The sequence below is a fragment of the Pongo abelii genome, chromosome 1 (genome assembly GCF_028885655.2).
Source record: "Pongo abelii isolate AG06213 chromosome 1, NHGRI_mPonAbe1-v2.0_pri, whole genome shotgun sequence".
In the NCBI taxonomy this organism is placed as follows: domain Eukaryota; kingdom Metazoa; phylum Chordata; class Mammalia; order Primates; family Hominidae; genus Pongo; species Pongo abelii.
The window spans coordinates 119,377,291-119,393,240 of NC_071985.2; the positions used below are offsets into that span (position 1 = coordinate 119,377,291).

General features: G+C 37.2%; 1 long non-coding RNA gene across 1 annotated transcript in view; it reads left to right on the forward strand.

The window, feature by feature from the left end:
- Positions 1-4,975: 4,975 nt before the first annotated feature.
- Positions 4,976-15,950, forward strand: part of LOC129049590 (uncharacterized) — a 66,032-nt gene continuing 55,057 nt past the window's right edge. The window contains exon 1 of the long non-coding RNA XR_008512810.1: positions 4,976-5,173. This is a non-coding gene — a long non-coding RNA (uncharacterized LOC129049590). The remainder of the gene's footprint in view (positions 5,174-15,950) is intronic.

The window sequence follows — 15,950 nt, forward strand, 5'->3', positions numbered from 1 at the left end:
TCTCTGTCTCATCTGTGACATTAGATTCTAATAGTACCTATTTCAAAGAGTTATGAGGATTATATGTAAAAGGCACTTAGGACAATGCCTTAAATATAATAAATGTTCAGTAAGTATTAGCTGTGGTTGTGTTGTTATAATTGTTACTGAAAGTTTATATCATGTTAACAAAGAATGAGGAGCAATTTGATTCTAAAGGGATAAGTATTAACAATTGTTTGTTTACTATAAAATGGCATGAATGCCTATTTAAGGGAAAATAGAATAATTATTAGTTTACCTGATCCCAAATTAAAATGAGAAAGCTCCTTTCTGTAAAAGCTACTACTTATTGCCAAGAAATATAACAAATGTTATAAAATGTATAACAAACACAATATAGCTTAAAAACATCTCTTAAAAAAACAACCTGGATTTTAGTTACGAACAGACGCCGTTACATTATTACCTTGAGACATTTGCTGAGAGGGAAGCACAATTATATAATCAAGCATAATGAATGCATATTCATTTATTTATACTGCAACTTATTCCAGAAAGGAATAGAGGCTGCTATAACTAGTGAATCATAAGAGAAACATAAAAAATCTTCTAATGCAGTGGGCTAGCTCTCAATGCATATAAAACACATTGTAAAAAATATTGCAAAGAAATATAAATAAATAAGAACAGAAAATGCTCCTTCTACATTTTTATTAGTGGCACAACATTTCTTTTCTTGAAGTATCAGAGTTTCATTTGAATCTTTCCCATCCCTCATTCCTCATATTCAATTGGTAGCCATGACCTATTAGTTTCACCATAGCCTTATTTCTTGGATCCAGATCTTTTATCTGTTTCTACTGCCAATACATTACTTCACATTACCTCTTTAACATTAATAGTTTTTCATTCACCTCTTTTCCCTCTCTCCTCTTTCCATCCTCCTTGCCTTCTCTTCTACCACCATAATCTACCCAACACTGTGCTACAGGATTAATTTTTCTAAAGTACACCTCTGGTCTTGTCATTTGCCTGCTAAAAAACCTTTAGTGGCTTCTTATTACTTTATATTTTTGATACATTTTATTTGTACCTCTTTTTTGTCAATGTTTTCTACTTCACAGTATAATCAATTTTGTATATATTTGAGCATCTCTACTAGTAAGTAAGTTCCTTGCATTGCTTTTTTCCACAGAACCTAGCAATTCTCCTAAGGTATCAATGAATGTTGAACAAAAAGAAGTAAATAGGCCAGGTACAATGGCTTGTGCCTATAATCCTAGCACTTTGGGAGGCTGAGGAGGGAGGATGGCTTGAGGCCAGGAGTTCAAGACCAGCCTGGGCAACATAGCGAGACCCTGTCTCTACAAAAAAAGGAAAAAAAAAGGAAAAAAAAAAGATAAAAAAAGAGAAAAAAGATTAACTGGGCTTGATGGTGTGCACCTGAAGTCTTAGCTACTTGGGAGGCGGAAGTGGGAGGGTCATACGAGCCTAGGAGGTTGAAGCTGCAGTGAGACTAGACTGGACTGCACCACCGCACTCCAGCCTGGGGGCAACAGATTGAGATTTCATCTCAAAAAAAAAAAAACAAATAAAAATAAATAAATAAATAAATAAAATCTTAGAAGAAAATAATCTTGCTAGGCATTTAGGATTTCTTTTTCTTCTTTTTTCTTTTCTGAGACAGGGTCTCACTTTGTCGCCCAGGCTGGAGTGCAGTGGTACTATCACGGCTCAATGCAGCCTCAACCTCCCAGGCTCAAGCAATGCTTCTGCCTCAGCACCCCCAAATAGCCGGAACTACAGGCATGCACCACCACACTGGCTAATTTTTTATATTTTTAGAGACTGGTTTGCGCCATGTTGCCCAGGCTGGTCTTAAACTCCTGGGTTCAAGTGATCCTCCTGCCTCGGCCTCCCAAAGTGCTGGGATTATAGGCACGAGCCACCATGCCTGGCCTTGACAGGCATTTCTAACTACTATAACTATTTCTTTATGATGACATAATTTGATCAGGACAAAGAGAGACGTGAATCACCAAATTAAGAAAGTGTAACTAATCAAGACCTTAATTACAGATCTGCAACATATTTACTTAATTTCTCTAAATTGAAAAGAACATATTTTTATCTTGTTGCCTGCTATGTAAGTTATGCCAAATAAAATGTTAAGCAAAATTTAAGGAAAGCCAGTAGAATGAAAAAACAAAAAAATCTAATTGAAAATAACAAAATGTAAAAAGGTACCATGACACTAGAGATTCTAATGAAAATGATAAACTGAAATGTCCTTACATGTAAGGTAGCAAGCTATTTACTAAGTTGAAAGCCTTTGAGAAAATTTATAATCACATGACCACTGTAAGAGTAATTCATTTGTGCATTTATGATTCTGCAGACAAACAGTATTCTTGGCAATGTGCATTTAAATGTTGTGTGATCCTAGAGTACAACTATATGAAGATTAATTTTTAGCTTGTATACAATTTGCATTGTAGCATGTTCAGTCTCAGAAGAAAATTCATCCAGGGATTTCATCAGATGTTAAAAACAGCTTAGAAAAATAAGCAATCATTTTAATGACAATTCAGGTAAGGTAAAGATAACCATCTCTTAGACTCTGAGTATCTATAATCATTGTAAGGATTAAGGTTTGTGTGTTTCCATATGATAGTAATACACACAGACACTTCTAGAGATTACAATTGTTGCACAACAAATCTCCAAAATATTTCTCTTCATGATAACCTAAAAGTTTATTGAACTGAATTTGTATGGAAGACAGGAGCTTTATTATACATTCACATTTTGCATAGTAGTTATCTTAAAAGCAAGTCACCCCTTTCACCCCTTGAGTGCGGGCTAGGCTCAATGACTCATCTCCAAAGAATAGAATATGGAAAGGGAAAAACAGTAACCTTACAATGAAGGAAGCTGGCACACACCACTTTATCCAAGTGATTAAGGTTAACATCACTGGTGATGTCATGTGCATATTATGTCCCTCTGATGTGTGAGAGGAGAAGGACACTTCACCTCTGTGGCATTCTTTCCAAAAACCGATAACCCCAGCTCATCACAAGAAAAACATAAGACAAACCGAAACTGAGGGACACTCTACAAAATACCTGGCCAAACTCTTCAAAATTGTCAAGGTCATGAAAAACAAGGGAAGACTGTGAAATTGTCACAACCAGAGGACATTAAGGAGACATAACAACTAAATGCAATGTGGTACCCTGGATTGGACCCTGAATCAGAAAGAGGATATTATTGGGGAAAGCTGTGAAGTCCAAATAAAGTCTGGAGTTTAGTTAATAGTTATATGCCAATGTTGGTTTCTTAGTTTTAATAAATGTACTATGGTAATGTAAGATGTTAACAATAGGTGAAACTGGGTGAGAGTATGAGAACTCTGGGTAGTACCTTTTCAACTTTTTGGTAAATCTAAAATTATTACAAAATTAAAGTTTACTTAAAAAGAAACATCGTACAGCAGACATATGCCCACTGTCTGCCATTGTTAAAAGCTATATTATCATTCCAGGAGCACTTGGTTGACAATGGTGTTGAGTGAAATGGATAAGAAAACGGATAGAAAGCAATTTAAAGAAAGGACATGGGAAAGCTTAAAGAAAATCAAAAAGCTTTGGAAACAATGTATAATATTACATTTAAAAAAAAAGAATATGTTTTACTTTTTACATACAACCACAAAAGACCCAAGGCAATAAAAATTCACTTCCACTGTATTGTGATTCCATTGAAATACAAGTAATCTCTATGTTTATGCTTTTCTGAGAAAAGTCTCTATCCTTCTGTTATTGCAGCATAGACTTCTAAGCTGCTATTACCGTCAGGGGAGAGCTATGTTTTGTTGGATTGGGTGTAACAACGTTGCAGCCTACATGCACCCCCTGAGAGAATATCTGAGCATTTCAAGTTATTAATAATAATTTTTAAAACCCTAGAATTTGGCTGCTGGCTTTCTTTAAATGTGAACAAAGGGAAATACCATTTTTAAAACTCATATAATCCTAAAATTGACGAAAGTGGACCAGGACATAGCATTTGTTGCCCCACCTTTGTTCCCTCTGTGGCAGATTATCATTGCTGAATATTCATGATGACCATGCCTAGCTATTCTTAAATACACTAGTCCCCCTTTATCTTTGGGGTAAACGTTCCAAGACCCCCAGTGGATGACTGAAACTGCAAGTAACACCAAACCCTATATAAACTGTACTTTGTTTTTTTCTATACATACATACCAGTGATAAAGTTTAATTTATAAATTAGATACAATAAGAGATTAACAATAACTAATAATAAAATAGAAAAATTATAGATAAATAGAAACATTTTTAAATTATGAATTGTTCATTTCTAGAATTTCTCATTCAATATTTTTGGACTGCAATTGTCCATAGGTAAGTGAAGCCATAGAAAGCAAAACTGTAGCTAAGGAGAGATTATTGTATTTACAATAATATAATTTTATTATTGACTTGGGAGGCTAGTTTATATTGTCATTATAAAATTTACTCGATCTAAATAAGCAATTTTTGCTTATTATTATCAGTTTACCTTTTACCACACTTTAACAGATTTTAATTCTTGTCATACATTGCAAATGCTAACATCATTGGTTAACCCATATATTTCTTCCAAAGGGAATATTACAAGAACTACTGTATTTTCTGCGTATGCATCTAGGCAAATGCCTTCAAATCAAATCCATTATTGAAAGATTCATTCTTCTTCATGCTGAGAAGATTATAGTGTCTCCTATAATTTAGAAACTGTGTTCTGGTAGAGTTTGCCATTAGGTAAAACGTTGCATATCAAGTGTTATTTTCCTGTGAATTCCAGTAATAAATGTTACGTGCTTTTCAGTGCAGAAATAGAATGAAAGAGCAAAGTATCTTTGGAATAGGAAGGGCAGTGACAATGAGATAGGAGTACAGAATGTCATGACATCAGGATTCCATGTCCCTGACTCCTGGTGATGGGGAGGTGCAGAAAGACTGTGGCTGTGTTTGCTTTCCCAGGGCTTTCTTCCTGAGTCCTTAAGTTCAATGGGACCTTGGTGGGAGAGGGAGCCCACTTCTGAAGAGCAGGGAGAAAGGAAGAAAGCCTACCATCTTTCCTTAATCTTCTTCTCTCCCTCTCCTGTGCCCTGGACATCAAGGTAAGACTGCTCAGAAGGCTGACCTCAAACACTTGAACTCATTGGTATTGCTGGCTCTGCTCTTTGGAATGGGCTCTAGAACATCTGTGGTACTTAATACAGGGAATTGCAGTATTTGCATTGTTACAGTATACAGGAAAAGAACGTTATATATTCCAGTGTTTTAGTTATTGAAATGCCAAATAGTTTCTGTCTCCAACAAGATGTGCATGATTTTCCTTACATTAAAAAACATTTGTGTCACTTAAAAAGCAACTTTCCATGTAGATAATTTTCTTTACATTAAAAACATTTCTGTTTCTAAGAAAGCAGTTTTACTTTACTGTGAAGCTAGTATTCTTTGAGCTGTATTTGATTCAGGGTGTGGACCTTTATAGGATCCATATTTTTCAGTAGTCTTCTTTCTGATGCTTTTATCTATTTTTGCCCATATTTGACCGTGCTGCATTTTCTGCCCTGGCTAAGCATTTGCCAAGGAAGCCCACCAGAATGGAAACTGCTAAGAGTGGAGACTGCTTCTTACCTACTAATATTTGTATCTCTAGGGCCTAGCACAGTGCTTGGCACATAAAATATGTTTCATTCTTGCTATTTAAAATGTAGAAAAATCATTTTCTTCTTTCTTTCTACTGGTGGGTGTCCCCATAGTGTGCACCAGAATTGAAGGTTCACCCTTTGAATCAATTGTGTGGGTGTCAAGGATACTGCATCATTCATAGGTTCTCCAAAGTTGTGAGCAAACTTCCCCTATTTTTTTTCCTGTTGGTTTGACATGCATGGGTTCTTATAAATGACCTGATTCTACACCAAATATCTATACCTTTGGTGTCTGTTATCCACTGTCCAATTTTTCTAAGGACCATTTCTTTTCTGACTTCTCATGTTATTGAGGTATTTAGTTGCTTATATTCCTGACCTCATTTGCAGGAGAAGTAGAACAATTTAGAAAAACCGATGGCCATTTTTAGAGAGTTGAAAGGAGTTAGACTGGTGCAGCAAAGATACTTGAACCAGCCAAAATTGTGAACCAACTATTAGGTCATGTATACCATTCACCTCCATGGAAGGAATTCTATAGGTACAAATAAACCAACTGGAATCTTGAGACCGGTTAGTTGCAAACTTCTCTATTATCTAAATTCCACTATGTAAACAGCAACCCTTCCCAGTCCTAACATACCTTTTCCAATAATCTTCTCGGTGTTGATGTTTGTGCTTCACTTTTGTAGAACACAACCCCTCCTCATTTTCCGTTCTACTAACTTATCCATTTCCAGTTCAGCACTGTGTCCAGGTTCCTTGCACTTGCTCCCTTCTCCCTCACCCCCAATACTTTTCACCGTGGGTTTTTTTTTTTTCCTGCTTTTTTCGTTTGCAACCAACACTGTTTTGCGGAAAAATCTACTTGGTTGTATATTTCAAGGCTTCCCTTTCAACTCTTTGTGATGGATAATGCTCCTTTTCTAAGTCCTGCTGATGCACGGGGCTGAGAAGAGGAGGTCCATGTACTCCACTCCCCATGTCCTTTTCTAGACCATTGTTCATCCAACTTGTGCCTCATCATGCTCAGTATTTCAAAGGCTCGAAAGCAACTCTTTTTCTATGTCAGTCTATGGATTATGCCTCTATAGGCCTCTATAGCTCTTGTCCTTTCTCATTGCTACTATGAACACTCAAACACTACCCAAACTAGGCCGGGCGTGGTGGCTCACACCTGTATGTAATCCCAGCACTTGGGAGGCCGAGGTGGGCGGATCACGAGGTCAGGAGATCGAGACCATCCTGGCTAACATGGTGAAACCCCGTCTCTACTAAAAATACAAAAATTAGCTGGGCCTGGTGGCAGGCTCCTGTAGTCCCAGCTACTCGGGAGGCTGAGGCAGGAGAATGGCGTGAACACGGGAGGCGGAGCTTGCAGTAAGCCGAGATCGCGCCACTGCACTCCAGCCTGGGTGACAGAGTGAGACTCCATCTCAAAAAAAAAAACAAAAAAACCCATACTATTTTTATGACATTCCAACTAGTCACTTTGATGCCAGCCTCGCCTTCTACTCTTAACCTACTGTCCATCCAACATGCTGCTTATTTACACTAAAATGTTAATTCTGATCTAGTTTTCTAAAAAAAAATCAAAGATTTGTTTGCTTATTGAATAAAGCCCAAACTCCTCAGTGTGGCATCCAAGACTCCCTACAATATGGCTCCAACATTTAACTCCGGCTTTACCTTTCAGTGTCCTCCTCTTCAACCAGCCTATCCTGTGTGTTTTTCCTGCCCTGTGGGATTTTCTGCTTTTCATAATGGTAGTAATTTAATCCAGCATGATATTCCAGACATTGCAATTAAGCACTTCATATTTAATCAACTCAGCAACATGTAAGGTAGCAACTATTATCCCATTTTAACAGATGACAACATTGTTACAGGGACTTACAGAAACTCCCCAAATCACATGTTTAGAAAATGGCAGATCCAGATTTGAACCCCATCTGTCTCCAAAGCCCATGCTCCCTTCTTTGTTTGAAATGTACTACTCTTTATTCATCAAAATTAATCATAACCCTTAAAACCATCTCAAATGCACTTTCCTTTATGAAACCATTTTTCATCCCTCTGACCAAATGGCATCACTCCTTCTCTATACTCTTATAGTATTATAGATACTTTGCTTCAGCTTTTCAAAAGCCAAATTAACAATAGAATATGGTTGCTGCCCTACTGAAGCTTACCTACCACATGTTACTTACTGCTGTTTGTATTACCTTTGGACATAGTAGGCATTTATTACATGGTTATTGCACTGAGTTAATATATATCCATCCATCCATCCATCCATCTATCCATCCATCCATCCATTATTCACTAATACACTGGGTTACTTGTATGGAGGAAACTGACAAAATCCTTTCCCAGATCACCTTTCTCAGAATGCTGTAGTCACAATGGCATCTGAACCTCATTTTTACAGTTGCTATTTGTGTACAAACTATATGCTGTATACTCAAGAAATTTTTGTTCACTAAAATAATAAACTATTTGTTTCCTTACATATAATCAAAAGATTCATGTCATCAGTTGCTTTTTTAAAGTCTCTCTTCTTATAAAATCTAATGTGAAGACAGCTTGTTTCTCACTCAACAGCACTGGGGAAAAACCAGGCATGAGGAATGAGAGGCAAAAGTGACAGTAAGTGGCAGAATCAGGATTTAAATCAAGGTGTACTTGATGCAAATGCCATAGTTCTTAACCAGTATGCTACATTGTGTCACAAAATCATTGTCTAGCTGTTTTGTTGCCTACAAATACAGTCATGCTGTTTTGACAATACTTTCTGGCCACTGGGATTAGAATTTGTGTTTTTCCAAAACAATTTAGCTGCTTATTGGTAATTTAAGATTTTTTCCCTTGTTTTGTTTTTGACATAGATAAAATATCCTACCATTTCTCCAAGGGGAATATCTTTTAACTGTGCTTAGATGGTACCTTTGATAAGGATTAATACAAACAGTTGATCTTATTTGTCATTTTTCCTACTACATTTCAGAAGGCAAGTTCAAGCTTGGAGGTTACCTTGCAGTCATCACTCTTGTGTCGTCACATGCCTATTTGTATAAAACTGAAGTTAAGCTAGGCATGGTGGCTCTCACCTGTAATCCCAACACTTTGGGAGGCAGAAGGCTGGAGGATTGTTTGAGCCCAGGAGTTGGAGACCAGCCTGTGTGACAAAGATAGACCCCATCTCTACAAAAAAAATTTTTTTTTAATTAGCTGGGTGTGGTGGTACACACCTGTGGCCCCAGCTACTTGGGAGGCTGAAGTGGGAGGACTGCCTGAGCCTGGGAGTTCAAGGATGCAGTGAACCATGATCATGCCACTGTACTCCAGCCTGGACAACACAGCAAGATACTGTATCAAAAAATTAAAAATAAAAAAACCTGAAATTAAGTGTAACTTAAAGAAGGAAGAATAATATTTAACTGCCTTCTTGGTGGCTCATGCCTGTAATCCCAGCACTTTGGGAGGCCAAGGAGGGCAGATCACAAGGTCAGGAGTTCAAGACCAGCCTGGCCAACATGGTGAAACCTCATCAATTGGCTGGGTGTGGTGGCAGGTGCCTGTAATCCCAGCTACTTGGGAGGCTGAGGAAGGAGAATCTTTTGAACCCGGGAGGCGGAGGTTGCAGTGAGCCGAGATCATGCCATTGCATTCCAGCCTGGGTGAGGGGGTGAGACTCCATCTTAAAAAAAAAAAAAAAAAAAGGATTTTCTGAACCCAGAGATCTGGTTTGCAACCAAAAAGAAAAGATAAATTTACAATTTCCTGATATAAAAAGTTTATCAAAATAGACCTTACAATATTGCTTTTAGAATAGCAAGCAAATTTCTTCAGAAGGTGCATACTGCTGTTCTTCATAAAATGGTTTTTCTTTATCACTCTAGTCTCTTTTCTCACCATTTTCTCCTCTCACTTCGATTATAAACAAACTAAACTTCTTTCCCAAAGACAAGATCGTTCACACCTCTGCAACTGCACATGTTGATTCTTCCTTACCTTTTTTTCTTTTTTCTTTTATTATATATATACTTTTTATATATATATAAAGTATATATATCATATATATTCTTTATAAATATATATAAAGTATATATTATATATATGTACTTTAAGTTCATGTGCACAATGTGCAGATTTGTTACATATGTACACATGTGCCATGTTGGTGTGCTGCACCCATGAATTGGTCATTTACATTAGGTATTTCTCCTAATGCTATCTTTCCCCCCTCCCACCACCCCATGAAAGGCCCCAGTGTGTGATTTTCCCCACCCTGTGTCCAAGTGTTCTCATTGTTCAATTCCCACTTATGAGTGAGAACATGCGGTGTTTGGTTTTCTGTCCTTGCGATAGTTTGCTGAGAATGATGGTTTCCAGCTTCATCCTTGTCCCTACAAAAGACATGAACTCATCCTTTCTTATGGCTGCATAGTATTCCATAGTGTATATGTGCCACATTTTCTTAATCCAGTCTATCATTGATGGATATTTGGGTTGGTTCCAAGTCTTTGCTATGGTGAATACTGCCACAATAAACATACGTGTGCATGTGTCTTTATAGCAGCATGATTTATAGTCCTTTGGGTATATACCCAGTAATGGGATGGCTGGGTCAAATGGTATTTCTAGTTCTAGATCCCTGAGGAATCGCCACACTGTCTTCCACAATGGTTGAACTAGTTTACAGTCCCACCAACAGTGTAAAAGTGTTCCTATTTCTCTACATCCTCTCCAGCACCTGTTGTTTCCTGACTTTTTAGTGATCACCATTCTAACTGGCATGAGATGGTATCTAATTGTGGTTTTGATTTGCATTTCTCTGATGGCCAGTGATGATAAGCATTTTTTCATATGTCTGTTGGCTGCATAAATGTCTTCTTTTGAGAAGTGTCTGTTCATATCTTTGCCCACTTTTTGATGTGGTTGTTTGATTTTTTCTTGTAAATTTCTTTAAGTTCTTTGTAGATACCGGATATTTGTCAGATGGGTAGATGGCAAAAATTTTCTCCCATTCTGTAGGTTGCCTGTTCACTCTGATGGTAGTTTCTTTTGCTGTGCAGAAGCTCTTTAGTTTAATTAGATCCCATTATTCAATTTTGGCTTTTGTTGCCATTGCTTTTGATGTTTTAGACATGAAGTCCTTGGCCATGCCCATGTCCTGAATGGTATTGCCTAGGTTTTCTTCTAGGGTTTTTATGGTTTTAGGTCTAATATTTAAGGCTTTAATCCATCTTGAATAAATTTTTGTATAAGGTGTTAGGACAGGATCCAGTTTCAGCTTTCTACATATGGCTAGCCAGTTTTCCCAGCACCATTTACTAAATAGGGAATCATTTCCCCATTTCTTGTTTTTGTCAGGTTTGTCAAAGATCAGATGGTTGTAGATGTGTGGTATTATTTCTGAGGGCTATGTTCTGTTCCATTGGTCTATATCTCTGTTTTGGTACCAGTACCATGCTGTTTTGGTTACTGTAGCCTTGTAGTATAGTTTGAAGTCAGGTAGCATGATGCCTCCAGCTTTGTTCTTTTGGCTTAGGATTGTCTTGGCAATGCGGGCTATTTTTTGCTTCCATATGAACTTTAAAGTAGTTTTTTCCAATTCTTGAAGAAAGTCATTGGTAGCTTGATGGGGATGGCATTTAATCTATAAATTACCTTGGGCAGTATGACCATTTTCACGATATTGATTCTTCCTATTCATGAACATGGAATGCTCTTCCATTTGTTTGTGTCCTCTTTTATTTTGTTGAGCAGTGGTTTGTAGTTCTCCTTCAAGAGGTCCTTCACATCCCTTGTAAGTTAGATTCCTAGGTATTTTATTCTCTTTGAAGCAATTGTGAATGGGAGTTCACTCATGATTTGGCTCTCTGTTTGTCTGTTATTGGTGTATAAGAATGCTTGTGATTTTTGCACATTGATTTTGTATCCTGAGACTTTGCTGAAGTTGCTTATCAGTTTAAGGAGATTTTGAGCTGAGACAATGGGGTTTTCTAAATATACAATCATGTCATCTGCAAACAGGGACAATTTGAGTTCCTCTTTTCCTAATTGAATACCCTTTATTTCTTTCTCCTGCCTGATTGCCCGGGCCAGAACTTCTAACCCTATGTTGAATAGGAGTAGTGAGAGAGGGTATCCCTATCTTGTGCCACTTTTCAAAGGGAATGCTTCCAGTTTTAGCCCACTCAGTATGATATTGGCTGTGGATTTGTCATAAATAGCTCTTATTATTTTGAGATACGTCCCATCAATACCTAATTTATTGAGTGTTTTTGGCATGAAGGGCTGTTGAATTTTGTCAAAGGCCTTTTCTTCATCTATTGAGATAATCATGTGGTTTTTATCGTTGGTTCTGTTTATATGCTGGATTACATTTATTGATTTGCGTATGTTGAACCAGCCTTGCATCCCAGGGATGAAGCCCACTTGATCATGGTGGATAAGCTTTTTGATGTGCTGCTGGATTTGGTTTGCCAGTATTTTATTGAGGATTTTTGCGTCGATGTTCATCAGGGATATTGGTCTAAAATTCTCTTTTTTGGTTGTGTCTCTGCCCGGCTTTGGTATCAGGATGATGCTGGCCTCATAAAATGAGTTAGGGAGGATTCCCTCTTTTTCTATTGATTGGAATAGTTTCAGAAGGAATGCTACCAGCTCCTCCTTGTACCCCCGGTAGAATTTGGCTGTGAATCTGTCTGGTCCTGGACTTTTTTGGTTGTTAGGCTATTAATTATTGCCTCAATTTCAGAGCCTGTTATTGCTCTATTCAGGGATTCAACTGCTTCCTGGTTTAGTCTTGGGAGGGTGTACGTGTCGAGGAACTTATCCATTTCTTCTAGATATTCTAGTTTATTTGCATAGAGGTGTTTATAGTATTCTCTGATGGTAGTTTGTATTTCTGTGGGATGGGTGGTGATATCCCCTTTATCATTTTTTATTGAATTTATTTGATTCTTCTCTCTTTTCTTCTTTATTAGTCTTGCTAGTGGTCTATCAATTTTTTTGACCTTTTCAAAAAACCAGCTCCTGGATTCATTGAGTTTTTGAAGAGTTTTTTGTGTCTCTATCTCCTTCAGTTCTACTCTGATCTTAGTTATTTCTTGCCTTCTGCTAGCTTTTGAATGTGTTTGCTCTTGCTTCTCTAGTTCTTTTAATTGTGATGTTAGGGTGTCGATTTTAGATCTTTCCTGCTTTCTCTTGTGGGCATTTAGTGCTACAAATTTCCCTCTACACACTGCTTTAAATGTGTCCCAGAGATTCTGGTATGTTGTGTCTTTGTTCTCATTGGTTTCAAAAAACATCTTTATCTCTGCCTTCATTTTGTTATGTACCCAGTAGTCATTCAGGAGCAGGTTGTTCAGCTTCCATGTAGTTGAGCAGTTTTGAGTGAGTTTCTTAATCCTGAGTTCTAGTTTGATTGCACTGTGGTCTGAGAGACAGTTTGTTATAATTTCTGTTCTTTTACATTTGCTGAGGAGTGCTTTACTTCCAACTATGTGTTCAGTTTTGGAATAAGTGCGATGTGGTGCTGAGAAGAATGTATATTCTGTTGATTTGGGGTGGAGAGTTCTGTAGATGTATATTAGGTCTGCTTGGTGCAGAGCTGAGTTCAATTCCTGGATATTCTTTTTAACTTTCTGTCTCATTGATCTGTCTAATGTTAACAGTGGGGTGTTAAAGTCTCCCATTATTATTGTGTGGGAGTCTAAGTCTCTTTGTAGGTCTCTAAGGACTTGCTTTATGAATCTGGGTGCTCCTGCATTGGGTGCATATATATTTAGGATAGTTAGCTCTTCTTGTTGAATTGATCCCTTTACCATTATGTAATGGCCTTCTTTGTCTCTTTTGATCTTTGTTGGCTTAAAGTCTGTTTTATTAGAGACTAGGATTGCAACCTCTGCTTTTTTTTTTTTTTTTTTCCATTTGCTTGATAGATCTTCCTCCATCCCTTTATTTTGAGCCTATGTGTGTCTCTGCACTTGAGATGGGTCTCCTGAATACAGCACACTGATGGGTCTTGACTCTATCCAATTTGCCATTCTGTGTTTTTTAATTGGGGATTTAGCCCATTTACATTTAAGGTTAATATTGTTATGTGTGAATTTGATCCTGTCATTATGATGTTAGCTGGTTATTTTGCTCATTAATTGCTGCAGTTTCCTCCTAGCCTCGATGGTCTTTACAATTTGGCATGTTTTTGCAGTGGCTAGTACCGGTTGTTCTTTTCCATGTTTAGTGCTTCCTTCATTCTTCCTTACCTATCTAACCTCTATTGGTCCTTCAGGACTATTCTCATGCTGCATCTCTTTCTTGCCTCCCAAACTCCCCCAGTGTCAGGAACCCTTTTTATATCTACCTGCTTATTTCCCATTGGTAGCACATGTCATACTGATTTGTGATTGCCTTGTAACTTGCCTGTCTTCCCAATCAGCTTATAAACTTGCTGAGGGCAGAAACTCTGTCTTGCCCACAGGTAGATTCCAAGGACCTTGGATGGTATTTGGACTATAGTAGGCACTCCTAAGAAGACACAGTCATTCTAGACAGTTAGCTTTGTATCTTTTCGCACTAAATATTGTTTCTCATGACCTATTCCCTGACAAATTTGAAAGACTGATTTATAGTAGGTAGGTAGCATCCAAATTGTTAAAATACTTGGGCAACTGCCAGATTCCTTTTTATCATATGCATAGTTTGCATCTGGATATTTTATTTGCACAGGGATAATTCTCCTGGGAAGTAATATAGGCATTCCTAGGGAGTACACCATCAAAAGAGATGGATCAGCCTAAATTAATCTGAGAAACTAAATATAACTGCGTGGAAAAAATAATGCTTACTGTTACTAAGAGGGAAAGCACACACTATATTTTGTTCTGTAATCAATTGCAAATTTACATTTGATAACTCTGGTTGTTGTTTAATCAAAAATGATTATCTTCCTTGATTAGGAGTATTTTTTAAGGAAAAGGAATTGCTAATTAGTTTGCTAACGCTCTCTGTTGAAGGTGTTTGCAATTAAATTGAGGAGGTAAAGAAAGCTGCAAATGATCCAAATGCTGAAATGTAGTTACTAAATATTGAAGGAGTTCCTCTTTCAAACTATGTGAAACTCTAAACTTTTTAGAAAAACTCTAGTATCTAAAATGCTGTCCCTATATGAAAAAAAATCTATGAATTCTTGGAAGAGACTAAAGAGGCTGATTGTTAAATACTTTTATTACATGTAAACCTGAAAAGGAAAGCAAATTGCTATTGTGTATTTAGATACAGTTAGAGAAAGTCATGATATTAGACCATTTTGAGGTTGTTCATTCTCTTCATTAATATGGCATTGACTATGAATAACAGCTACTTCCTATTAGGTCACTTCAGACCTGGTATATGAGTCTCCCCAAAGCTCTGAGGTTCACACATCATATGACTTTTATTTCTGTTATTCCTTGCACCTGGAGACACTACCAAAGTCATAATCTGTAATGATGCGTTGGTTTCTTCAATAATAACATTTGAAGATGTCTGTGTCTTGAAAAATCAAATTGCCTAAGATTGATTTTTGCAATCTTAACCCTTTTTCAGTATACAGTTCAGTAGCATCAACTACATGCACATTGTTGTGCAATAGATCCCTAGGACCTTTTCATCTTGCAAAACTAAAACTCTGCATCCATCGAACTTCCCACTTCCTCCCCTGGCAATGTCCATTCTACTTTCTAAGAATTTGACTTTTTTACGTACTCCATGCAAGCAGATTCTCTTTTTGCAACTGGCTTGTTTCACTTAGCACAATGTCCTCAAGTTTCATCCATGTTGTAGCATGTGAAAGGATTTCCTTCTTTTCTAAGGCTAATATTCCATTGTATGTACATACCACATCATCTTTATAAATTCACCCACCAATGGACATTCAGCTTGCTTCCACCTCTTGGCTATTGTGAACAATTTTACAATGAACATGGGTGTGCAAATATCTCTTTGAGATCTTGCTTTCAGTTTTTTGGGTTTATATCCAGAGGTGAAATTGCTGGATCATACAGTAATTCTATTTTTAATTTTCTGAGGAAATTTTATATTGTTTGTTGTAGTAGCAACACTATTTTATATTCCCACTGACAGTGCACAAGAGTTCCAATTTCTCCACATCCTTCCCAACACTTGTTATTTTCTGTTTGTCTTTTTCAAAATAGTAGGTATCCTAGTGGGTGTGAGGAGATATCTTATT